Here is a 27,421-nt window from a genome sequence, read left to right on the forward strand (position 1 = left end):
AAGAGCGTACACATATTTTTGAAACTTTGGGAATGTATATATATTTATGCCCTTGACTGTACCAAACGAGCATAATTCAGTTTCAATATTTTTAACGCATAAACTATAAACAAATAAGTTTTTCCGGACGGAGGGCTGACAAAACACACGATATTTTATGTCGGATCCGACAAAAAATAGTTGTCGTTCGTGTGTGAATAGCTTCATATAAAATGTTCTGTCGCTACGACACCCGATTAAAAATCGTTCCGACATCCGACATAGTGGGAACGAGCTCTAAACTTACTTTAAATTTATCAAGTCAGACTCACAGTACTTTATATTTCATGCAGGTAACCAAATGCCAGAGCAAAACCCGTTCATAATCTGTAAAATGAAGTAAGTAGGTAAACCAAGTTATACTCGTACTATACGTATCACAAGCCTACTGTACCCCAGTGTATCTTACAGCTTACATTGTGGTCACACTATCAGAGCGATAAAGGCATGTCCCGTGGGACGCGTAAGAACTGGCCACCCGAGACGATTCATTACGCATTTATGGTGGATTGCCTCAAATGCTACCGGTCAGTGACCGCATTTGAAACTAATTAAGAAAGCTGAGTTAGTGCTGAATTAGATACTGTAAATCAAAAATTGGACATGGATTGTTTGTTTTTAGAATTGTTCTTTAGGGTGTGGGGAACATAACTAAATTTCTTATTCAAATTGTCTATGACCGAAGAGCCGTGGACAACCAGTAGGATGTATTTGTATATCATACGACTTTTACGTACACCGGTTACGATAATGAAGATATTTTCACACACGTTTTAGATACGTTAATATTTTAGTCGTTATTAGGGAATTGTAAATAAAATGATGTTTCATTAGAAATTATATCTTGTGTATGCGTATACAGAAGATATTATTCTCTGGGGTATAAAATGTACCTATACATAGATCTGGCCACTGTACGTCTCTGCTGTTCATTACCCAATGTTAAATATTTTCCTATAGGTAATTATTTACCCTCTGGACATACTTTTTCATCTTTGGAATAGACGTAGACATAGACAGACATTTATTCATAATATTTTTAAATATTACATGTCAAGCATTATTCAGTTCGTATACATATAACTTTAAAATTCAATATAATATTAGGATTAAATTTATTCAATTAAATTCCATTATAAAATTAAACACACTATTAAAATATACCATGGATATGGTTAGAACGGTAAACGGTGTAACACATAGTTCGCCAGTTTCAATTTTTGTTTAGATAAGTACCTGGTAATAAAATATTTTTCTACTGTTATGAATGTTATGGGTTACTGTCGTTACTGTCGTTACGCGAGGAAGAGGCCTATGCTTAGCAGTGGGCGATAGAAGGCTGATATGATGATGATGATGATGATGATGATGTCGTTTAAGAATCATATACTAATCGATTGCCACGTTATACACGGTGTTACTTGAGCCACTGAAAACCTGAGACACCCCATTTTTTTTTAACTCATCGTGTATTAATTCTTTAATCCGATAAATATTTAAAAAAATATTAGTTGTTTAGATTTCTTAACAATTCTATTCGACTGGTAATTCTACACAAGGTGCTTCGTCGTTTTAGTGACATCAAACAATTGCTAGTTACCATCGTAAACACTGTTAACTGACCATTTGCGTATCTTACTGCAACGAAGTAAGGTTTACCAATGGCCAGTTAAGGGTGACAAAGAACGTGTCAAATGCTAGTTATTGATATTATTGTATTACAAACCTGTAGAATGGGCATGTAAAAATGTAAAAATAATAAAATAAATAAATAATAAAAAATAAAAAATATCGATTCTGAACAAACTATTTTTAGGTTTTCAGTGGGTCATGAAACACAGTATATACCTGGTGTTCTTCTCCTAAATATCACTATTCCTGTGTAAATCTCAGTTCATATCAGTACAGTGGGCAAAATCAACAGATGCTGCCGTCCCGCGAGTCCGATGTTATCGCCGTGATTTACGTCGCAGATCTTGTTACGATATCGAATTCTACGCAATCAGAGGACAGGGGAGCTGTGGGTATGATGAACAAAACTAGAGTTGCTTCAGTGCACTAAAAGAAGCTTTGGTTTAATTACACCTTAATTTCATTTTACCCATTTATCAAAATTCCTAGATTTCATAAACGGATTGTCGTATAGCTTGAATCTTAGAATGCCTAATTTTTTTCTCAAAATACTCTTTCCCAAAATGCTTCAACTTCATATCGACGTAGTGTCATAATATCTAAATGTCGTATTCCTTAAATTAATGAGTGCTATTTTATGCTAGTTCTTTAATTCCAGCAGATAGATAGATATACTTAAGACATAGTTAAACTGAATATTATATTTAAAAAACATACCTGCTTGCAACTGCACAACTTTTTATATAATATTACCTTTTTTAACGTATTTTAGTCTATAGTTTTTTAAATACTCTTTTTGTCTATTTTACTAATTGACAGATTTTATTTGAAGAAGGTCAAACGCCTTATTTTTTAAGTTTCTATAAAACATACCTAGTCTACTTTTTGACATTTAGGTATTTTGAGACTTGGACGACATGAATAAAAGTCATTAGGTGCCTACAACATTAGGCCATTTTATGGTAATAACAATTTGACATTTAGGCATTTTCAGACTAACTTGTTTTGAAATTTAGGACACATAAATATGTCGTTATGGTATTTAGGTGCACAAGGAAACCAAAGCGAGATATTAAAGTGTAACGATTACGCATTCAAAATAATGTGAAGAAAGACAATAAATCTTTTTAAAACAGAAATTAAATCATTTTTAAACGTGACTACATTAACAAAAAAATATGTCACCGACAACTAGAACAAAATTATGACGAACAAGTAAAAGAACCAGTAATAAAACACCGCATTCCAAATTTAAAAGTTCCGTTCCAATTTTAACGATTGTTTTACTTTTTTCTAAAACACTGTTTAATGTGCGCGGGTGACACGCGATCGGCCAATGATTTACTTACTTCATATTCTGATGGGATACCGAGATAACGACTCGAAAACTGAGATAAACCAGTTTAACAAGACTTTGAGGTCCGCAAAATCTATATTCGTGAGCTTTGTGGTGCTAAATGACCTTCGATCTATAATTGTAGTAAAACATAGTGTCACAATATAATTTACTTGGAAACTCATTGTCAATTTGTTTAAGAATGGTTGTCAAAGTAAATCGGCGAAAAGTTAGTTGCTAACTAAAATTCGGACGTTCAATGTTCGGCGAAGAGGCAGAACGCCCTTCGAGATACATACAAACCCAAGAAATAAAACTATGAAAACGGATTATATCGCGTATATTGAAAATACATCCCAATCAATATACGGGATATAATCCGTTTTCATAGTTTTATTTCAAGAGTAACTATCGCGGTAACCGAAGTCAATTTTATACATACCCAACCTAACTGTAGGTACAAAATATGTTTATTTATAAAAAAAAAATTTTTGTAAGACGTCGTTAATTATGTTCAATGATATGTAAGTGCTAAAACATTACCTGATAAAAAAAACACTTCTTGGGAATCAAGTTTTTTTTTTTTTTTTTTCAACAACACAACTGATTATCCTATAATTTTGTCTATAGTAGTGACGAAATATAAATTTATAATCTCAAAACACCTGAAAATTGATAAATATCATATCGCTTGGAGCCCCTAAATACAGGTTCAACTGAATGTTTCACACGCCTGTTTTGCAAGTGGTCAGAACAACATCTAAGAAATTAAATTTTTACTGGCAACTTTAATTGCTTCCTCAAGACGGAGTCGTAAACGTCACAAAGAGCCTTTACAAGCACTTGCAACTATTTACTTTATCTTATGATAAACAAATCGTAAAGCGTATCCTGCGTTTTCTAGAAAGTTTCTGGCGATTTCAGTGATTACCTATTATTGTTGAAGAAAAAATAGAGATCGTATGGATATAATTCTATTTCAAAAATAGAAAACAATAAACCTATCCTAACCCTCATTCTAACTACAATTTCATGAAAGAAATCACGGTTAACACTAATCTCTATTAGAAATAAAACTAGTTTATGTATGTATTACCTACTTTAACTTAAGTACCTACTTAACTTAATTCTAATCAGATTCATGGAGCCAGTCTAACCAGTCGACAGTCCTCAGCTCTGCTTACCAATAATTAAATCTCTCAAACAAGTTTGAACAAGATCGACTCACCTTATATTTCGTCAACTTTACCATAGTCTGGTTATTCGTAAGCAAAAACGTACCAGTGCTAGTGATTAATTAAATATTGACAGTGTTATCAATGTCGATAGCAAGATATTCCCAATAAACAATATTATTTAAGAGTATGTGGGTAGTATGTAGTTCCTTTATTGACTATGTATGTATATTCAGTTGGTTTTACTACTTATTTAATTTAATTTGCTTCGATTATTTCTTAAATAGCTATCTTATCCAAACTAGGGGAATGATTGAACAGTGAAACAAAGCACCTGATAATTTATTTCCTTATAAATACCATCTATCACTGCTTAAGAAAAGTCTCAAAGTGTGACGGGAACAAAGGAAACGCAAAGCACAATCTAGATGAGGAAAGTTGTAGACACGTTATTGAGACGAGCAGTACATAAAGTCGGCGTCCGTTATACGACGTTTGTGAGGGATCGGCAACAGGGGAAGAGGCAGAAGACCAGCAACCTGGTGGTCCAATGTCGAAAAAGAGATGAGGCCTCAAAACCTGACAACACAGACAACCCAGGATAGATTGTCCTGGCGCCGACGTATGAGGAGGCCCGACCCCAGCTAAACTGGGAAATGGGCTGGACAAAGAAGAAGAGGGATCGGCAACAGTGTCCTGCACTCGCGGACAGGCTGGACTTGCCCGTCCTCGGCCGCTTCATGGATCTGCATGTTATGAGAAGGTTCACGGGATGCATGAAGCAGCGGAAGGGGGGGTCGCATCTTATGTTTTTGTTTGGTTACCTATTTATATTTTAATTTAATTTAAACTAATTTAATTTAATGTAATTTAATTTAATTTTAGTTATTGAATTTTATGTCCTTTTTTTTTTGTTCCTTTCCTTTCAAACCATATTATGGAACCTATGTTTTCTGAAATAAATGATTTTTATTTTATTTACCTATAAACTTATTTGTTACACGAAAAGGATATTTTAAGTCACATCATATTTGGTCATCTATTTTTTTCAAACATCAAACATTTATTCAGCAAATAGGCCACAGGGGCACTTCTACATGTAAATTTTTACAAACAATAAAATTAATCCAAAATTACAAAAAACAATTACATAAATATAATTTCCTGTATGTTTAGAGTATTTACAACTTTTTTTATACTCCTACGAAGATTTATTGTAATTTATATGCACAATTTTTATTACCTACTAGAGTTTGATTAGAATTATTCCAATAAATACCGTGCTTATCTGTTACGTCATTATTAGTAAATACTAGGTACTGAGCCTTGCTTACCTTATTTATTTTGTAAAATAAATAGTGAAAATTTATTTGATTTCTTTTTTTATGTGGTAGTCAGCAAACGAGCAAACCTGCCGCCTGATGGGAAGCGGTCATCGTCGCCCATGGACATGAACAACATTACAGGAGCCACTTAAGTGTTGCCGACCCTTGAGAACCCAAAATACCCGCTTCTTGAAGAATTCTATGTCGTAGCGCAAATGATCCATCTGGCGGATTTCTGTGTGTTATGCTTACATTCATCTTTTTTGCGACGCTCTCCAAATTGTTTTAGAAGTCCAATCTCCCATGTCCCGTTGTTGCTTATTCATTTGTCTTTTATTCCTTTCTTTAGTTAGGTACCTACATAAAACATTAGTCCCGCATCTATACCCTTGCACCGCTCGGGGGCCGTGACGCAAGCTAATTGATTTCACGGTGTACCGACGGTCTGTAGCTTCCCCATTAAGTCTACATCGTTATGTTTTAATTACTATAGTAGTAGGTTTACAGAGAAAGTTTTTGACGAAGTGTGGTTGAGATTCGCGGTCCAGTATCATCAAGAATTTTATTTGAAGAGATCTCTGAAAAGCAAGTTTGGTTGGTACAACATTCCTATAAATATGATAACCTACCCTTGTCTAAAAGTCTAAAATAGTGGAAAGCTTTTTAAAGTACTTGTAGATTTTAAATATTTTAATAATTGAGGTAGGTAAATGTAGGTTTGTGAATATTTATATGAAGAGTTTTAGGAAACTTAGATTGTTTTCATTATAAAAACACAGAATCTTGACCGGTGACAGACATTCGATATTATGATAACTGGATAGAAAATTTTAAGTCAATCGTGAAGTTGATTTTACCACGTTGTAAAATTAGCCAAAAGAACGTTGACAGAGGCGGAGGTTTAGTTTAAATATTTTTCATTCATTAATATACCAAAACGCTAGTAAAGTGTGTGTAGGTACAGAAAGCGCAGAAAAGAAATCTTGTAGCCAAGACATCTTCCCACGTGAAGCGAGCACTAATTGATTTCACGGCGCTGTGCTTAGCTCCATTGTTTCTTGCAACCAACTTTATTATAAAGGTGCCTTAAGAAATTGTTAGGTTAGCAATCCTTTTACCTATTTCTTTGTCTTTAGCACTGCAATATTCTCTTTAACTTTTTCGATGTCGTTACTATTATCCATTTACAATACTCAAATTGTGCCATTTTCAACCAAAAGGGTACTTATTGTCGCTTGTCAGTAAGGCGCTATTTCCATATAGCTTCAATTAGAAATCAACCTTATCAACAAGCGACAATGTGGTACCTTTTGGTTGAAAACGTCACATTTAACCATGTTACATAGGCATATACAGTGCGGGAAGAATGAATGGGCCCTGGAGGGAAAGTACTTACCTCAAAACCTTGAGTTAGCTCATTTTGCTTAAAGTAAACATTCTTTTATTTTTGAAATAAACAAAACTGCTTTCAAAGATTTTTCATTTTTAGGGTTCCGTACCAAAAAGGTACAAAAGGAACCCTTATGGTGCGACTTTGTCCGTCTGTCTGTCTGTCTGTCTGTCACATTGGTAAATATCTCGAGAACTACTCAATGAACAACGCTAACCCAAACAAATCTTTTTTCAAGTTTGCTTGTCTAAAAATATTCTTGAATACTAAATATTCGATTTTATGTATATTTTGTACGACAGACTAGTGTAAGGCCTAATGTATCGAATAGTAGATTAAAATAGCGAGTGTTTATTTATTATTTAATTTTTAGTCGGTTCGATTACCGGGTGAAACAAGCGAATTTAAAAAAATCTTTGAATGCAGTTTTGTATCTTTTTAAAAATAAATTAAGGTTTCCTTTAACCAAAATTAGCTAACTTAAGGTTTTAAAGCACTTTCCCTCCAGGGCACATTCATTCTTTCCCCACTGTATTTTATAGCAAAATTCGTGAAAACAGCTAGGTACCCTTAACCATTAGTCTTCAACGTAGTCGGTATTATTGAATAAACCAAATTAAGTTGTCCTTTAACTGAAATAATTTTGTTCTATTGGGCTTAGTTTATTTTTTTCTTTTGCAAAATGCAAAGTGTATCTTCTTTTCTTTACTTAGTGTCTTAAGTCTTATAAACGCGAAGGTTTTCTCCAGCCTTAAGCCGCCACAATCATGATCGATCCAAAACTCTAAACAGAGCCCAAGTTAAATAGATCCCAAGATCCCGGATCAAGCTCTTAATTAAACATAAAATCCAATTAATACAGGACTACAGTTATCGCGTAAGGAATAAAGGGGATTCCTAATTAAAATGTATTGCTTTATTTAACTCATTTTCTACTTACAATGATGTCACGAGACTCCAACTTTTTAATCTTCATTCTGCGCTTCGCCTTAACTTACCTATTTCATCCAACCTAAAATCAACTCTAATTTCAACCGTATAAAGTTCATTTTCATATGTGCCTTTTTATTTGAATATTTCAGTCAGGTTTGCAGCGCGCCTCGAGTCACAAAGAGGTCTTTGCGGCGGTCTTAAGGCTCAGCATTAGTTTTTAAAGGTCTTATTTGGGGGCTATTAAGGCGAAGCTGATAGAATTAGCGAGAGCGATAAAATTAATCGGCGGTGAGCGGAAATAAATTAAGGCTACTTAGGATAATGGAGTTAGGCAAACGTTTTATAAAATTGTGTGATTCTCTTTCTATAGGACCCAAGACTTGAGTTGTTCATTCTTTCTGTGTCTATTAGGTGAAGGTAACTATTGAAAGTCCGTGTGTTTGCTTTCCACTGATATGGATTGAAAAACAATAGTTTCACTACGGTTTCGTTAGGTACCAAAGACTGATGAAATAAGTTGTAAGTCCCTAAATAAATTTTAGCAATTAAAATAAATATATTATTGAAATGAATTTTAAACGATTTTAGGTTGTTATTTTGTCATTCTAATGCAGATTGTTCGCTGTGAAATATTAGAATTCCAGACTCTCGGTCTGATTCGAACTTTAAGACACGTCAAAAATTGGCTAAAGATGCGATATGGATCAGAATGTCAGTGTCAAAAGTGTCACACTGATCCGATCCATGTCGTATCAGGCCGTCTCTCGTTGCCTCTATCTCAATGTCTTTAAACTATTTAGTTACAAGTTCGTTATTTCTTTCTTCACCTGTTCCTATTTTCCACTATCATATAACTCACCAGTCTTACCGCCTCCGTTAACATAGGGTTAGTCCCTAGTTTTCCAAACAAATACCAGAACATCACAACTTTCTTTTATTTTTCAGTTCACTTTAATCTCCCTTTTATATTGGAAGACTTTTGTATCTTTTGTATAAGAAAGTCGTAAGTCTCATGAATTGCGTGTGGATATACGACTTTTTTGAGGTGTTAATTATAACTAACGACCGCTAGGGGAAGAGTGGGTTGATATGATGGTTAAGGTGACTCTTAAGCTAATTGATAGTAACTCATACGTGATACGAGTGATACTGAATGTTAAGACAATTGCTTGCTTTTTTTTGGTATATTTTTGAAGGCCATATGTACATATGTAGGTATATTTAATATTTATTGCGTTAAACATAGAGTCACGTACCTATACATTATTTAAATATTTTAAAAAATATATATGTAGATAATAATATTACCTAGATAGATATTTTTATTATTGTCTTTGATAGTTACTCATGACATATAAGTATAATGATAAATATAATGAAATAAAAATATATTTTTACAGCGTTCATGGTCAGCGGGAGACTGATATATACTTATATACGATATAATCCGTAAAAAAATATATCTATACATTAAAACAATAACTCTACTGAATAAACACACTAGCTATAGCTATTACTTCAATACTTTTGTATAATAGACAAAAAAGTAAAACTTCAAAACTTGTAACTAATGTTTTTTGATATTGATACTGTCATAAAACATACCAAACTTATCGCCGCAGCTATAATGATAACCTTGGGTCATACATTCCGTTAACTGACATATAGTATACCTTATTACAAGGGCGTGTAGTCCATCGACGGTCAGGCACAATCGACCTCAATATAATTTAATGTGGATTACTTTCACCACGCGTAATGTAGAGCGTGATATAAATAATACCTACGTAAGAGTGACATGGCTAATTTCGCCGTGTCGGGTATAGTTTCCGTGGTGTAGCGGTTATCACATCTGCCTAACACGCAGAAGGCCCCCGGTTCGATCCCGGGCGGAAACATTGCTTTTTGCTTTTGCAAATTTTTATTTTATTTTTTATTTTGCCACTCAAGAAAAAGTTGGTTCAGGTTTGTCATAAAACAAGACACAATAGGGGGTATTACTGCAATGTTCTGCCACCAGAGTGCAGCACTAGCCTTTTTGTAAACCATAGAGTAACTTATACCAAAGATAGATATAACTCCGTAATAGATGGATACAGTCTAAGGAAAAAACGTGCCTCGAAAATCAAGAAAATTTGATTCTCGTTCAGAGGGCGCTACTAGCTTTGGCCAACTGTCGTATAGATGGCGTTGACGGTTTCGTTTGTTATTTAACAATTTTAACGCATATCAGTGAAAGAACGTGGGTCAAAATCATAAAAATAATTAATGCAAATAAAAAAAATCATTTATCCATATCTAAATACATTTTATGGTAGTGAATTTACTGTGGTTACAAAATTTACTATAACAGTACCGCTCTAGTATAAGTTACTCTAGTATAAGTTACTCTCATACTGTACCGTACCTTTAACAGGTTTTTGACAAGTTTTCAGAGATAATAAAGTATGACATTGATGCATCAAGGCGGTTTGTTTACAGAGGACCTATCGGGAAACGCGAATCTGAAATTTCGCTATTATCGCACGAATATGAAAGAGTGACAGAGATGTTAAATAACAAAATTTAGATGTTCTTGTTTTGCGATAGACTCATTGTTTCAGATTGTGGTAGTGGCGCCACCTTCGCAGTTTCGCGTAATATTCCCTATAGAATGAAAATTATACAGAATGCAGGTATATTAAATAAATACGATTCTCCGTTATCCAGCACGCATGTCTAGGGGTATTTATATAGGTTAGAATGACGATAAGATACACATTTTTCCTGTTTTTCACGTAACTGACTGAGCCGACTATTAGAATCAATGTAAGCAACCCCCCGCGGACGATGGTTATCAATTCGGCTTATCCTATACCTTTTCAAGTCCGTGGTAAAAAACAGTAAGTGACTTAGCTTCGTTGGTAGTTACTGCTTTGTGCTGTTGAATATGGGTATCTCACGTGACGGTGCAAATTCTTGCAGGTTTATGAAAGACTTGCTGTTTTTTACGAGAGCGGATAAAGGATATAGCTGATGTATTGTTGACAAATATGTATTTATGGGTAACATAGCTTAGGTCATTGCATCGGTTGATATGTAGGGGCGATTCGAAATTTCAGTTTTAAAGCCATAATATGTTTTATGGGAGATTTTTTACAGTGGGTGGACATAAATATATAGTAATCTAACTAGATACACGATCAGTTTCAGTAAATAATGAATACCTAATCGTAATTTTATGGCCATTTTTTTGTTGTGTTGTGTTGTGTTGTGAATTGTATTTTAGAATAGTGTGTAAATATTATTTATTCTGTTTAATCTAATTTTTAAATTGTAATATAATATTATTGTAATTATGAGTCCCTGTTACTCGAAATAAATGTTTTTTTTTTTTATTTAATTTTAAAACTATCAAAGTAACTCCAAATTTTCCTAAAGCCATCTCGTTTTACCGGTATTTAGTTTCGTTGGAGCCAAGTATGGTTACCTGTGTGACGCATTTTAACATAGGTATGGACTGCCACAAAACTGACACCTAAGATTTATATGAAAATTAGGGACACTACTGCTGCTGGGGATTGCGACACGGCATGCTGATTGTAGTTTTAATTTTAATGAAATTTTTGAAACAAAACGTGTAAGTAACAAAAATGTTCCTAAAAATTTTAAACAATCATTATAAAAATCGCTGCTGTTCTATTTCAACAGTATCATAGATTGTATTGATTAACCACTGTATCAATATTCTCAGCAATACCTGAACACTAAATCCTCTAAACATCCAACACTAAACCAATCAGCTGCAGTCTCAAGTGGCCGGCCGATCAATCCCAGCCTCTTCCTGCCCACTGTCGCTAATGACTAATTACGCTTGCACAATCCCTCCTCTACACAATACTACAAGTACTCACTACTCGTCCACACCGCAAGGGAATATGAACCTTATAGTCGGAAGTCTTAGTTCGTATTGGATTGTGGGTTGTGGAATTGAGACGTTTCCTTTTCGAGCGGTTAGAAGCGCGCTCATTAGATATTTAGTGTCATTGTGCTTTAAGGATAAAGCAATTTAAACCTTCGTTCTTTATCTTAAGATTGTTTTTTGTCTAACACCGTGTAGAAGTTTGCTGGAAACCCGAAGCTTCCTGAGGAAAGATATCGGCATGTAATGAGTTGAGTGTCATTCAAAACATCATTAACTTTGTGGGACCTTTGTGTACGGTCTGTTCGGTTATTTTACTCTAGTGCAGCTCGATGCCTGGGTGGAAAAAAAAAACCGGGAATGTTTAGATAATAAATAAGAAGATTTAGACAGGTTAAAAAATGAGTCACTTCTAAGAAAATTACCTATAATAAAACTAAAGTAAAATAAGTTTGGAACATGCCGACGGATTTGGAGTAAATCTTTAAATTAGTTAAAAAAAAAACCTTCAATCAATTCAATTTCAATTTATTTATTAAATAAAGATAACAATGACCTTATTTTGTTAGTATATTCTTAATCTTTGCGCAGGAAAAAATCAGATCAGAAATTAGGTCAACCAGAAATTAGTCTACACTACAATTTCTCCTGAAATCTCTCTTTCTTTCTCTTTCGATTAAAAAAATCTTTCATTTTTCTGCGTGTTACCAGAGTTACCAGACCCACCTATAACATCATAACCATTCAAATTCGAAACATGATTGGTCGTAATTTGGGGAAAAGGATCCCACAAAATTCTCTCAATAAAATTTTTACTCTTTGTCAAAGAGAAATGTCAAATTTATTTTTAACTACACTACATCCAATTACAAACAACAATCCAACACAAACCCTCAACCACTAACCCTTATTTCATAAGTTCCATTTATAATCAGGGTGCAGGTGAAGAGTGTTCGCGATATATCAAAGTTTACAACTTAACCGCGAGAGGTGCACGGCATGAGTTATGGCGGCCGCAGGGACATGCGGCGGGTGGGCTGAGGGAGGGGCGAGGGCGGTGTGAAGAAAAGAAACACACCTATGATATATTTCTTGCCTTTCTTATGCGACTACATAAAGAACTGTATAACAAAAGGAACTAATCTTTAACGACTTGAACGCCACGCCTCATCTACCGTGTGCTGCGCGTCATCATAAACCTTGTCGGATTACTCGAAGGTTGGTATCGGGCTGTAGCAGCGCGTGAGTTGGCATCTTTGGCGCTCAAAGGGTTAATCTTATTATTAACTATAACTCTACATTCTAAATCACACTTGTGTTATACGTAATCAAACCATTTGAAAAAACTTTTCCCGTAATGCTCGCCTTTTGAATCCAGCAACAGTTTTAAAGTGCGTAATATATTCTAGGAACCACCCAGCATTATTGTAGTGGACGCTCTTGTTTTGTTGGTTACAGATGACTGGATTATTCTTACACTCACCATAATTCTCTACCTGCCGGCTTAGTGCTTACAGTTGCTCACTCTCGCTCCATTCAATGACGTATGAAATAACAACTCTTCGGTGTTAAGCCAAAAGACCAAGGTTCTAAGCAAAAGTACTTATAAAGATGTGGACTACAGTGTGGTGCGTTGCTATTTCCATACATCACTAAGGTTTCGATTGGCGTGTTTTATAAACGATTGTCACCCCCAAAGTTGTTGGTTGCTTAATGGATATGCGTAGTTACGTTTGTTTCGTTTGTTCAGCAATGTACTTCATAATCTCTTTCTCTCGGTACATAGACCGTGTCTGAGCGAACATTTATCGCGGGCGGACCTGTCGCGGTAATTGAGTTACCGCCAAGAAGCGGGAACGGCTCGCTCGAGGATCCAAGTTTGTGCCGATACACTACTTATACAAACTAACAACTAACGCTGAACAAAACGTTAGAATTTAGCTTCGTTCCTCACCTACTAGTTAGGAGATTGAAGATGACCTATGTTTGAGCAGTGAAAACATTACACTTAGGTCACACGCATATTTTAAAACACGAAGCGGGAACGGCTCGCTCGAGGATCCAAGATTACTTTATAAACTAACTACTAATGCTGAACAAAACGCTAATAGAATTTAGCATTTTGTATGGTACACCTACTAGGTAAAGGAGATTGAAGATGACCTTGAACAGTGAAAAGTTGCAAACATTACACTTTGTCCAAGTGTAATGTTTTCAACTTTTCACATTTTAACTTTTCTAAGTCACTTGGATCATACACAGAATTTAAAACAAGAATTGTATTAAGGTACCGTTTGCATTGAGACTTTATATCACTGCTGCAGTACCTATTGCAGTGCGACATTACTGCCAACTGCATTCCAGGCAGTCGATTATGACATATTTTGACGTTCGAGCAATGTATTGACTGCTGTTAGCGCCAGTTTTACCATCAAATAGATGCTAAGCGCGGTCGCATTTTTATCGCTTGTCACCATACCTGTCACGTTCTAACAAGTATGTAAGTGCGAAAGTGACAGGCATAGTGACAGGCGATAAAAATGCAACCATGCTGCTACCGCTGGATACAATCTATGCACATAATCATCTCCTAAAACACCACAACATACATAACACCAAAGCTACCATCACACTCCATGATCTCCAAATGATCAATCAGCAAATTATAACCGACCGGGCACTAGCTATAAAGAAAGTTTTTACTCCTGCCATAATCTCTTTATGAGTAATTAACTACGAGGGAGGTTATGTACCTCTTTACGAGAATTGTCGCGGATATAAATGACCAATCAAGCAAAGGAGGAGGTGGCTCCAAAACTTGACTTGTTTAATAACTAATCGTTTTAAGCACCTAAAATTAAGAGCATTTTATTGAGAAGCGACAGTGGAGCGAAGAACACAGCAGACAAAAAATGAATTGATGATCTAGGTAGTTAAGATCTTAGGAGACAAAATGAATATTTAACAAGAAACTTTTTGATTATTCATTAAACGTAGGTAAGTGTCCCAAAGAAACTTCACTTTCTCAGCAGCAAGCCCCCGAAGTGTCTGCCAATTGTCATACAAACAAATCAATCGGCACGCGGCTCGTAAATGAGTCGGTTAACTGCGTCGTAAAGGGGCTGGGAGTAGCATTCTCATTGCATTCATAAGGAATAATCAAGTCTTGTTTACGCCAGTGTTACATGACTTCAGTAACCCACACGTGTAGTATTTCGGTTTTCGTGTTGGCTGATCCAACACATGATCACAAGTGAAAAAACGATGACATTGAATTTTAATCGCAAAACACCTATGTAGTAGGAACAAAGTCACAACCATCTTGAAGTTCAGCAGATCATTGACTTTTTTCTATGTTTATCATCCTATACTTAGTTAGGCTTTGTATCCACTAAGACGGAGTGGAGCGGAGATGTGGGGAATAAACCAATGCTATTGGTTGATTGCTCACATCTCCGAAGAGTTAAACTTAACAGCAGCTCGGCTACGACATTGCACGACTGGCGACGGCGGCGGCGGCAACCATAGGTGTTAACGAAAGGTCCGATCGCTGTGTCTCGCTCTAACCTATGGTTGCCGTCGCCAGTCGCGCAGTCTCATGGCCGAACCGTAAGTTCTAGTTGGTGACTGTCCCTTGCTTGCTATGCGAATGAAATAGCGCTGTGTGCTTATGACTGCTTAAGAGTGGTTGATATCATCAGGGACTGTTAAGGTGAGCCTGTTATGGGAATGGGAAGTTTTAATTATGGTTATGGTGCTTATGGTTAATAAGTTAGCATTACATAATTCCCATGTTTTGAACAATTTCATTTTTTCATTTTATTTATTCATATACAATAATACATTGTGTTTGAATGTTTATATTATTAAATAAAACATGCCTATTTACAAATAATTTACAATGAAATAATTTCATTTACAATTTCTATATTCATTAAAATACCTATAATCACAATATAAAATAAATTAATCAATTTTATCAAATTATAATTTTGGTAGCTACTGATACAGTTAGAATCTATTGTAGTAGAAGATAATAGAAATAATGTTTTGATATGCATAAAATATATAGGATTCTTCCGAATATAGATAATCAAAACGTACGTAAGTTGTTGTTTCATAGCAAATGGACTAAATACGAAGTTCCTTATTTCGTAGGTCAAAATTTTACTACTTATAAAAGCAATTTATTTAAGAGGAAGGATAAATAAATATATGTAAATTGTTATTTATTTTTATTCATAATTTTCAGGGTTATTGAAATAAAATGCTAAATATGTCTTACTAATCATTTACCTTCATACATTCTTAACCATTCATACGTGTGTGGTAGTCAAAAGTCGTGGGTTCGACCCTCGGTTGTGCTGTAGAGCATAAAAAAACGTACTCGAAAAATTGCTAAAAGATGACAAAAAATTCGGTCAGGCAGAAGACGAGAGGTTAATATAATAGATAATTAGTCCACCTTAAAAACAATGAATATCATTTTTTTTATCGCGTATATATATATATATATATATATATATATATATATCTTTACTTGAAAAATAATTATAGTGTATAACTAGCCTTATGAACCGATTTTGCATGTACAACCAGCCTTAAAGTTTGTAGTCTATGATTGTTCATTATTTTAGTATGTGGGTATTTTTGCACTTTGTAATTTTTCCTCAGTCACCCGTTGACCACGAACGCTGTAAAGAGTTCGAAACGTCGGGATGTATTATAAATTCAATATACGCGATATAATCCGTTTTCATAGTTTTATTTCATGAGTAACTATCGCGGTAACCGAAGACAATATAATGAATATCATTCACAATTAATTATGATTGATCCACCACTCTCCAGGCATCAAAGGTTTCAACCCCAAAGCAAAGGCACCGTCTAAGACTAAACCAACCTATCAAAGAGGTGAATAGTTACTAACTCTCAGCCTGAGTAATGTGATTGTGGGGACATCGATACTTGCACGTTGATTAACTCTGAGTTAGTTGTTGAAGTTAGTTGGAGTTAAGTTAGTTGACAATAGGAAATCTGGATTTTGCACAATCGAGATTCTTGACTCAGCTCACCTTAATCCATCCATACTATCCATACTAATATTATAAATGCGAAAGTCTCTGTCTGTCTGTCTGTCTGTCTGTCTGTCTGTCTGTCTGTGTGTTCCCTCTTCACGCCTAAACCGCTGAACCGATTTAGATGAAATTTGGCATAGAGATAGGTTGAGTCCCTGAGAAGGACATAGAATAGTTTTTATCCCGAAAATTATCCCTTAAGAAAGTAAAAAGCGGGGTGGAATTGAGATAATTAACGAAGTGCCAGCAAATTTGAGTGCATAATATGCTCAAATTTAGATTGCTATGAGAATTTTTCCAGGCGCTATTCTTACTCTAGCTGCGGTTACTAAGTCCACGCAGACGAAGTCGCGGGCAAAAGCTAGTCAGAAATAAACGAAGAAAAAAATTACCAAGGTCTCCGGTGCTCAGGGCTAGAATCGAACCAGCGTCCTTTGTTTACGCGACAGATGCCTAGACCACTAGGCCGCCCGGCCACGGTAGCATGGCTCAATATTTCCAAGTATATGCAATTTTCTGAGGGCTTGTAGCGCCCCTGGTTCAGTTCTTCTTAATTTTTTCAAGGTAGGTACGTTTTAAGTCACTTTATAAGACACCCTAGCGCCGTCCCATCTAGCCGCCACGTCACTGAAGGCTGGCGGAGCGGCGGCAGCGGCTGAAGTCCTAAAGCGCCGCAAATATGCTGGTCTCTCAAATAACCACATGTTAGAAACCCTAGGGCCGTGGAGCTGCGACGCCCTTAACCTTTTTCACGATTTAAAAAAAAAACTACTGGAGACCTCGGGTGACCCTAGGGTTGGCTCATTCCTTGGGCAAAGAATAGGCATAGCCATCCAGCGGGGTAATGTAGCCAGCCTCATGGGCACCCTTCCGCAGGAGACAGACTTGGGGGACCTTTCATAGATGGGTATCTATATTACTTTAATTTTTAAGTAGTTTTATTTTAATATTACTTTATAAGCCAAATTCATGTTTATTAGAGCCTTCTGCAGCCGGCTGTTTAATCATCATCATCACAAGGACTTATCTGTCACGTGAATCGATCGTCGTCGCGTGAGATGTGCATGCCATTTGAGTTTTTTTTGTCTGTATTCTTCAAGCGAATTAAATTTAATAGAAAATCCATACTAATATTATAAATGCGAAAGTCTGTCGGTCTGTCTGTCTTTCTGTCTGTGTGTTCCCTCTTCACGCCTAAACCGCTGAACCGATTTAGATGAAATTTGTCATAGAGATAGGTTGAGTCCCTGAGAAGGACATAGGATAGTTTTTATCCCGAAAATCATCCCTTAAGAAAGTAAAAAGAGGGGTGGAATTGAGATAATTAATGAAGTGCCTGCTAATTTGTGTGCATAATATGCTCAAATTGAATGATTGCTATGAGAATTTTTCCAGGCGTTATACTTACTTTAGCTGCTGTTACTAAGTCCACGCAGACGAAGTCGCGGGCAAAAGCTAGTTGTTAATATAAGCCCCATAAACTGAATACGCCTCCTACCAAGTATCCCGGTCACCTTTGTGAGTGAAGGCTGTATAATTGAGTTGTTGAGCTAACTCAGCTTCGAGATCAGTCCGCTAACTAGGTTATAGGTGCCTTAAGATGATCCTGTTCATGTTCAGACGCTGTATAGGATATACGGAAATACTTACCTACTTATTTACCCCGGTGGTTTCAGTGAACCAAAATGAAACTTGGTCTCCGACACAAGACAGCGCCACTTTTCTAGGTCCTGCGCTACTTCTTGCCAATTGTTGACATGGATTGTTGGAAACGACAGAAAATAAGAATATCAAATCAGATTTTTACTATCCGAGTGCCTAACATGCGCAATTTTTTGCAATATCAATAAAACCGCCCCCCGCGGATTAATTGTCGCGGCACGTGTCCGTTTCCGGCCATGACGTATGCCGGCTCCTTCCGGTTCCCGCTGTGTCACGCTTTTTACGCGCTGGGAAGGCCTTTTTGAGATAAAGAGGACGATTCAAACTTATATTGTGGCATCAGAATGATATCTAAGTGTTTTCAGTCGCGCGTGCATTCCGCTTGTTCATTATCCGTACATGTATTGGCGCGAGCGAGACGCACGTGCGACTGACATCATTTAGATGTCACTATGTAAGTTTGAACTGACCTCGAAGGCAAATAAGGTCAGGGAGAAGTGACGCTATAAGCTTTAAAGGTACATACTGGAGGTCGCGTAAAACTAAGAATGGAGGGTAGGAAACATGTCCTAATTTTTTTTGTTTATTTTTTTTTCTATGTCTATTTCCATTTCTATAGTACATATTTAACTTTTAAATGTAGATAAGAGCTGGCTGGCCTTCACATTGGGGTCTGTTTACACATTAATTAGTGTTTATTGCAAGTTCGTACATTGTCCACTTGATTATTTAATTAATTGTATGGCGTATTTACATAAACGTTTTCAAGCAATACGTAGCTAATTAAATGCATAATAATAAATCCACATTTAGGGTCCTGAGCCACGAATCAATTTGTAAATAGGGCTCAACTTAATAACCCGTTTGCCACGCTGACACGTATTTACCTCTTAGCTACTTTTTAAACATGGCCAGAATTGAGATATATCCGCCAGCCAGAATAGAATAGATAGAGTACCTTGTCTGAGCATGAAACTGTCAGCGTTCCATACTATTATTACCTGTGTGTTCATTCATTCTATTCACTTCTCTCTAAACCACTAGACCTATAGGTACCTGTTTTGAATCAGATAGGTAATAAAACTGTTGACAAAATTTGAACAACTGACCAGTCAAACTTAGCCATAAACCACTTAAGAAACTAGCTAGAATAACTTAAACCTTGTTCGCCATTTTAAACCTTGTTATGTTAATCATAAGGTCGGTTAGCTGCACACCTATGTGGAATTAATCATGCGCAGATAGGTGTTGCAAATCACTGGTAATGCGTGTGACGAGAGCTGTGACACAGTAAAAGGAATTCCTGCAGTATTTTACTTTTCACCAAGGAGCACATATGTGGTATTTTCTATAAAAAGGGACCTTATTGTCGATGGCGCTTACGGCATAATAAACGATGCTCCGATATAAATACAATGCCGCGCGACGCTGTGCGGCGTAAGCGCCATCGACAATAAGGTCCCTTTTCATAGAAAATGCCCCATATCTCGAACATGAACATGATTGTGATCCCGCTTCGAATATAGAGTCAGACCGAGCTAACTGTGCAATGACAAAGTTTAGTATAATAACAGCTTTCTATGAATTGTCATAATCATTGGACAATATGACATATAATGTCACTGCCTCACTTTGTTTTGTTCAAGTCAGTCCAAAGTTAGCTTACAATTAGACGGATTCTACGCAGAATTTTGTTGATTGTTTTGAAAAAAATTGTTGCAAATTGTCAATTGTTCCTTCATGTTTTCTTGTGGAATTACGCTCATGGGAATATTGCGCTTGCCAGTATCATTTTGATTTATTTATTTTATTACAGGTTTTAAAACTAACACGGGGCTTAATCGCGTACAAACTTACGTTTATTTATGGCCTGACGTTTCGAACGTGACGTTCCGTTCGTGGTCACAGGCAGACTGGCAAGGAATTGTATCAACATCTTCTTGCTGCGCGGGTTTTGCTAACTACCCGCACTTGATCTTGATTATTAACTGTACTCGATTAAGTCTCGTGTTAGTTTTAATATTATGAGTGAAAATCGTGTTAGTTTAAATCGGTATGTAATTCAGGTTGACTGGAAGAGATCCCTTATAGGGATACGTTCGCCTTTATACATTGTACATATTTTGTTATTATGTGAATTTGAATTGTTGTGTTTGTAATCTGTCTTATGTACATAAAGTGTTTACATACATACATAATTACACAAATCAATATTAGTTAATACGAAAAGGTAAACAAAAACTTTGCCCCCTTGTAAATCAAATAACTATTAGTCATTAAACTGTCCTTAAACACTGTGTTCCGAATTCACCGTCCTGCTCGATGTCTGCCGGAGACACATACACTGATTTACAGCTGACGCTACTGTTACACTATCGCTATTATTCATAACACTAAGTATTTAATTACATGACAATAACCTTACAAAGTTTATGTGATAGTAGGCAAAAGGGCTGACGAATGACGAATCGCTGGATGGTAACCCAGGTAGCAGTGACGTCAGCGACGTACAAGTGACGTCATCTATAGGTCATAATGACGTATAAATGCTACCTGGGAAGCGATTACCGTCGACTATGGACACCCGCAAAGTGCGTTGCCGGCCTATTTACGTGGTTTTAAAATTGTAAAAAGTTTTAATGAGAAACAAACATTTTGTAGTAGTGAAACGTTTTGTGCAATAAGTAGGTTCCTAAAGTGTTTTATCTACCTCCTTGTTTGTGCAATAGGTAGGTAGGTAGGCACCTAAAAAGTAGGTGCATACATAACAAAGAGAAAATACAATAAATGTATACAAATTCGAAATTAACCTTTAAACGGATTTCTTTCAGTTAACTTTAACCATAACCTCACCTTTAATCTTAAACGCAGGCCCTCACAGGTTCAGTAAGTTTATTTTTAATAGCATTGATTTTAATTTCATACTTTTAAATGACCTAGCCTAAGAACTAATTTCCCCTCTGGGTTGGAAGGTCAGATGACAGTATCTTTCGTAAAAACTAGTGTCTACGCCAATTCTTGGGATTAGTTGCCAAGCGGACCCCAGGCTCTCATGAGCCGTGGCAAAGTGCCAGGACAACGCGAGGAAGATGATGATGAATTGATGATAATGACTTTTAAATGACAATGAAGCTTAATTATAATTCATAGTGCACATTGACGGAGGATATGATATAAAGGCACGCATAACAGCCATACCAATCTTTGAAAAACCAGTTTGAACTTGGAACTTTTTACGCAAGAAAACGGTAAACAACCGAATGAGTTTCCAATGACTGTTGCCGCTGTTATGCTAAGGGCATAGCTTCGCTAATGCGCGCCGTAGCAAATGTCGACTGCTGAGTATGACACGTAGGGAACCTCATCCGCTGACGCGATAAATACGACAAGGGTGCTGTGACGTGTTTAATGGCGAAGAAATTATTCCTATGCTTATTGATTTCGTTATGCGTAGGGCGGCGGTAATGGATATATTTTAGAAATGATTTCTAGTGAGCATCCGCGAGCTTACGGCCGGTCTAAATGATTCGTTGGCAAGACGGCGGGGCTTATTTAGCTTTACTTAAACCTAGAGTTAAAGGTAAAGTGTTAAACTGTGTCAAGTTGCATCGAGTTAGTCTTGATTTCTTCAGTATAAACCTGAAACACTCCGCTTGGAAGGAGCGGTACCTCCTAACCTCCTTGCTTTACTTACCAGGAGGTATCCACTACAAATATCGTATAAATAACTTAAGATGGACTAATTACCTACCTAACCCTGATAACTACTTGTAAAACATGTAATGTACATGTGAAATGCAATAAATAAATACAATACAATACAATACAACTAAGAACAGCTGTAAAAAATAATGAAATAAATTCATTTGTATTTTTTTTGTATTCTTTTTTGTATAAATAAATGTTGTGCATGCGTACCTATGCGTACATTATATATGCAGGTTTTTTCTTACCCATCATCTTCCCGGCTTTTTTAACATGGGAAGTTTTTTCATACACATACATTGTCCAAAATTTCTACACACTTTTATTTAGTTATCAAAAGTTTATCTTTAGGGTTCCTTACCCAACGGGACCCTATTACTAAGACTCCGCCGTCCGTCTGCCCGTCTGTCACCAGGCTGTATCTCATGAACCATGATGTATTTCTCTTGCCGCTATAACAACAAATACTAAAAAGTACGGAACCCTCGGTGCGCGAGTCCGACTCGCACTTGGCCGGTTTTTAAACCACGCAAAGCCTACAACTAGACATTAAAAAGGTGAATTCTGATGTTAGAACAAGTTAGAAATCAAACTAGCGAGTTCCCGTAATGCCAGGTCCAGAACGCAGTCTCGCACGGCAACTGAAAGGTCCAACAATGTCGAAAGTTGCTCTTGACGCTCGCACAGGCTAGGAACTAATAGACCTGGCACCACAGATTACGTCAACTACGAAATGTATCATATAGGCTATATGATACATTTCGTAGTTGACGTAATCTGTGGTGCCTGGTCTATTAGTTCCTAGCCTGTGCGAGCGTCAAGAGCAACTTTCGACATTGTTGGACCTTTCAGTTGCCGTGCGAGACTGCGTTCTGGACCTGTGCTATATGATATAGCACACAAGCGTTCCTGTGCTATAGGCTGTGCGAAAAAAAAAAGAGTTGTAGAATGTACCGGAGCGGTATTCGACATGCGTTAAGTGACGTTTCGTGTTGAACTTCAGTTGAATGGAAGAAATCGTGTGTTGTCGAATAGGTAAATTTGACATTAGCAATCCACAGTTAGGTGACAACGAAACCAAACCGAACCACGCAGAGTTCAGAGCCATTTTAAACCGTATAGTAGTAAGAAAACAAAGTTGATTTTTGTTGCATAATTTTTTCAATGAATGAGTTTTGGTTGTACCAAATGATACTTTCCACAGTTGATGAACAAATGATTCATTCCACTGTTGAACTGATGTTGAAGCCGAAACTGACAGTTGTGCATCTCGAATAGGGCCCCTGGTTACCTTATATTCCACGGCTCTTCTATTTTAGATAAAAGATAAAAATATTTTAAATCGAGAGTGAATAGACATCTTTTAGGTAAGCATGATCCATCCTAGACTGCATCGGCACTTACCATCAGGTGAGATTGCGGTCAAATGCTTGCCTTTTTGTAATAAAAAAAAAGATAAAAGGTAAAAGATATTTATTCGTGACGATCACAACACAAGTACGAACATGTACAGACAATAACAGCAAGCAAAGAAGAAATCATCAAGTGTGCATCACGAAATGGACCCAACTCAGCATAATGCTAGCTATAAAGCCAGCGCTGGTCTTCCGTAGGGCCCATTCGGTGATGCCACGACAGATAAAACACAAAGATACATATTTTCACACAGACTCTCGGTGACATCGTGATCTGTTAAATCTGCGCCTGATAGAGTTATGGTAAACTTAATATGTCATCTTGCCATCAATATCTCAAATGCAATCTTGCCATTACCTTCACATGACCTCAAATATCAAATACCTAAGCTTGACCAAATTACTTGTGATCTGTCTTATTTCCACAAACCATTTAAATGATGACAAATGAATTGCACCAAATAATTAATTATTCTAAAGGTGACGTTCAGATATCAACTGCATCTGTATTTCTATTGCGGCCTCGTTGTTATCGGCGGTGTACAGATAGATAGATACCTATATCTTTCAATTTCCTTGATAAAATCAGTGACGTTTGCCGCCGCGATTATGGTTCATTCAGTCACTCATTTTATCAAAGAAATTGACAAATACTACTGAAATATAATAATTAAAGCAGCGATAGACCATAAAAGAGGATTGCGGATAAACTGGACACAATTAACACGGCATATTCATATTCATATTTTTTATTTGTATTAATCATACATCATAGTATAAAATCTTAAAACAAAATAACTATTCCGTAACCTATTAGTCGCTAAGGCACTGGTTCTGGTAGAACAAAAAATAAATATCGTCAAATAGACTGCGCAGACTATACAATTCAGATTTATATTACCTTTCTGGCGGTACTTAAAGCGATTTTATAGAGACCGATGAGAGGTAGGACACACATGTCCTTCTCGGAACAAAACGCTATAAAATCACTTTTTAATTACTTCTACAGCTGTAAAATATTAACGGGCTCATTAAATTAAGATGGCTTTTTTAAGTTCTCAGCGTTAAAATGGTTCCCTGTTCTGATAATTGGGAAATAATACTGTCTAAACTCACCCTTATAATATTATTGAAAAAAAAAATGTGGAAACGTGACTGTATAGTTTCGTGAGATGTCTATTTGGCATGACAAAAGGCGCTTTTTATTTCTATGAACGTTATCAAGAACCTTTTGAAAGCTGAATGCAACAAAATGAATTTAAGTAATTTTCAGCTTTATAACACTTTAAACTCTCGCGTTTGTACACATAATTAATGTCATTACCGGGTCTAACGCGATTAAATTTCATTATTTTATTTTTAGCTTTATCAATGTTTTTTTCGGTAGTTGAATAAATTTATAGCAATTAATTGCTTACTTGAAATATATCGACCTGGACTATTTATTGCCCAAATGAAAAAATAAAATTCTCATTGCACTCTGTACCACTTATCCATTGAATCAAACAGAGGCTTACTAAAGTGTGCAGTGATATGAGAAATTGCATGTGTGCTAAGGTCATTCTCGCCAAATCTTTCCCTGAAAGTACTGCATTATTTAAAGTCAACTTGTTTGGTTTTGATCCATTAAAATGCTAGTTCTGACCATTGTTAAGTCTACAATAAAATTCTACATCCCTAATTAGATTCGGCCCTCGGTAGCAGTGAGCAGTGGGCGAGATCTGTTACCATGCTTAGACACTTTTACAGCAGAAATTTAAATGCTAGTTCTGACCTTTGTGAAGTCTACATCCCTGATTAGACTCGGCCCTCAGCAGCAGTGGGCAGTGGTCGAGATCTGTCGCCATGCTTAGACACTTTTACAGCAGAATCTTAAATACTAGTTCTGACCTTTGTGAAGTCTACATCCCTGATTAGACTCGGCCCTCAGCAGCAGTGGGCAGTGGTCGAGATCTGTCGCCATGCTTAGACACTTTTACAGCAGAATCTTAAATACTAGTTCTGACCTTTGTTAAGTCTACATCCCTTATTAGACTCGGCCCTCAGCAGCAGTGGGCAGTAGACGAGATCTGTCACCATGCTTAGACACTTTTACAGCAGAAACTTAAATGCTAGTTCTGACCTTTGTGAAGTCTACATCCCTGATTAGATTCGGTGCTCGGTAGTGGGCAGTGGGCAGTGCGCAGCGGGCTGCGAAGCGAGATCTGTCACCGTGCGATGGACAGCTCTGATTCCGCATCGTTGGACGATGTTTAGACGGTTTAGGCATTTTCGTTTCGAGGTAAGAACAATTCATTCGTTATAGGGGGAGCATTTCTTACAAAATATTAATATATATTCAGACTAGCGACCAGCCCCGGCTTCGCACGGATTAGACTTACACAAAACCGTAACAAATTACACACTTAAACCTTCCTCGTGAATCACTCTATTGAGAGGTGAAAACTGCATGATTTTTTTTTCTGTAGTTTTTGAGTTTATCGCGAACATACATACATACACACAAACAGATAGACGCGGCGGGGGACTATTTTATAAGGTGTAGTGATATTTTGGAATTACTACGGCGGCGTTCCTTGAAGCAGAAATATCGCAACAGAATGAATAATGAAGCTGTAGTAAATTCAGTTGACATTCGAATATCAGCTTATCAATAAGCCGATTTTGCTTTGCTTTTGCTTATGTTTTAAACTTCAAAATAAGCCAGCAGCACGTTACGGCGTTACCCTCATCACAGGCGATGCAAGTATGAGCAGCATTTAATTAAAAAAAAATCTCATTTCTTATTGATAGGTAAGTTTAGTGCACGTGACACTACAAGTGTTTACAAGTCGTGTTAAGTTCGTATCATATCAATAGTACGTAAAATTGTGATTCTGACAGTGTGAATAGGCCTCCTGCCCTCCTACTAGCAGCCGCCGATGACACGCCACTGTCCAGCGATTTGGAAACATCACTGTCGCTGCCACGCTTCCGTCCATCCGTGTTAGGACTTATTAGATGCTGCGTATTTGTATGTATGTTGAACGCGATTTACGCGATATTAATAGTTGACTGTTGATTGGTATTGGTGACAGATCGCTTTACTTGCAACTGTCATTTCGATCTCGTAAAGTCACAAATGTCCAGACCAAAAAATGTTACATTTTTGACCGTTTCATGGCCTACAGGGTGAAAATTCGTTGACATTGATTTTTATTGCGGCATTTTTGTTGATAATTGTAATAAAGAGCTACTGGGAAATATTTTGAAGATAATTAATACGTTTTGCTTCAGTAAAATTATTGTAATTTTAATGTTTTCTGTAATTCTTAAGCCGCGTATTCAATTCAATAACTATAAACATTTTTGTTTAGGTACCATACATTTTCTGAGAAACTTTGTTTACCAAAAGCCTGTTTATAAACAAAATTGTTTATAGTAAATACGTGCCCTTAAATTTTATTTGTCAGCGTATGTTGGCCCAATCCATAATAGAATCCAATAAATTCCAATATTCTCAATTGTTGTACGGCAAGGTCTTTTTTAGGTTATCTGTCATACCCGTAGCTCAGACGGCGCTGTCAGTCGCCGCAACAACTGGATGCGTTCAATTTTACGAGGCCGTGCCGTACAGCTGCGATCGTGGCCCACAAATGGACTCGCCGGAAGATCTGCGCTGACACTTGGGTCGGCATCATGCTGAGGCGAGCCCATTTCGTGGTAAACACTGCAAATATGTTCTAATTTAATTTTCCTTGTAATGTTACTATGTAAGTTTATCACGAAATAAATGATTTATGATTATGATTTATCACTAAGAGCCTGCATTAATCATTAATTGTATCCTA

The 27,421-nt window shown here is 36.6% G+C and overlaps 1 non-coding gene across 1 annotated transcript; it reads left to right on the forward strand.

The window, feature by feature from the left end:
• Nucleotides 1-9,655: 9,655 nt before the first annotated feature.
• On the forward strand, nt 9,656-9,728 carry Trnav-aac (transfer RNA valine (anticodon AAC)). Its single transcript has one exon. It is a non-coding gene; the product is annotated as a tRNA-Val (tRNA).
• The last annotated feature ends 17,693 nt before the right edge of the window (nt 9,729-27,421 follow it).

Source organism: Cydia strobilella, chromosome 8, assembly GCF_947568885.1.
Source record: "Cydia strobilella chromosome 8, ilCydStro3.1, whole genome shotgun sequence".
NCBI lineage: Eukaryota > Metazoa > Arthropoda > Insecta > Lepidoptera > Tortricidae > Cydia > Cydia strobilella.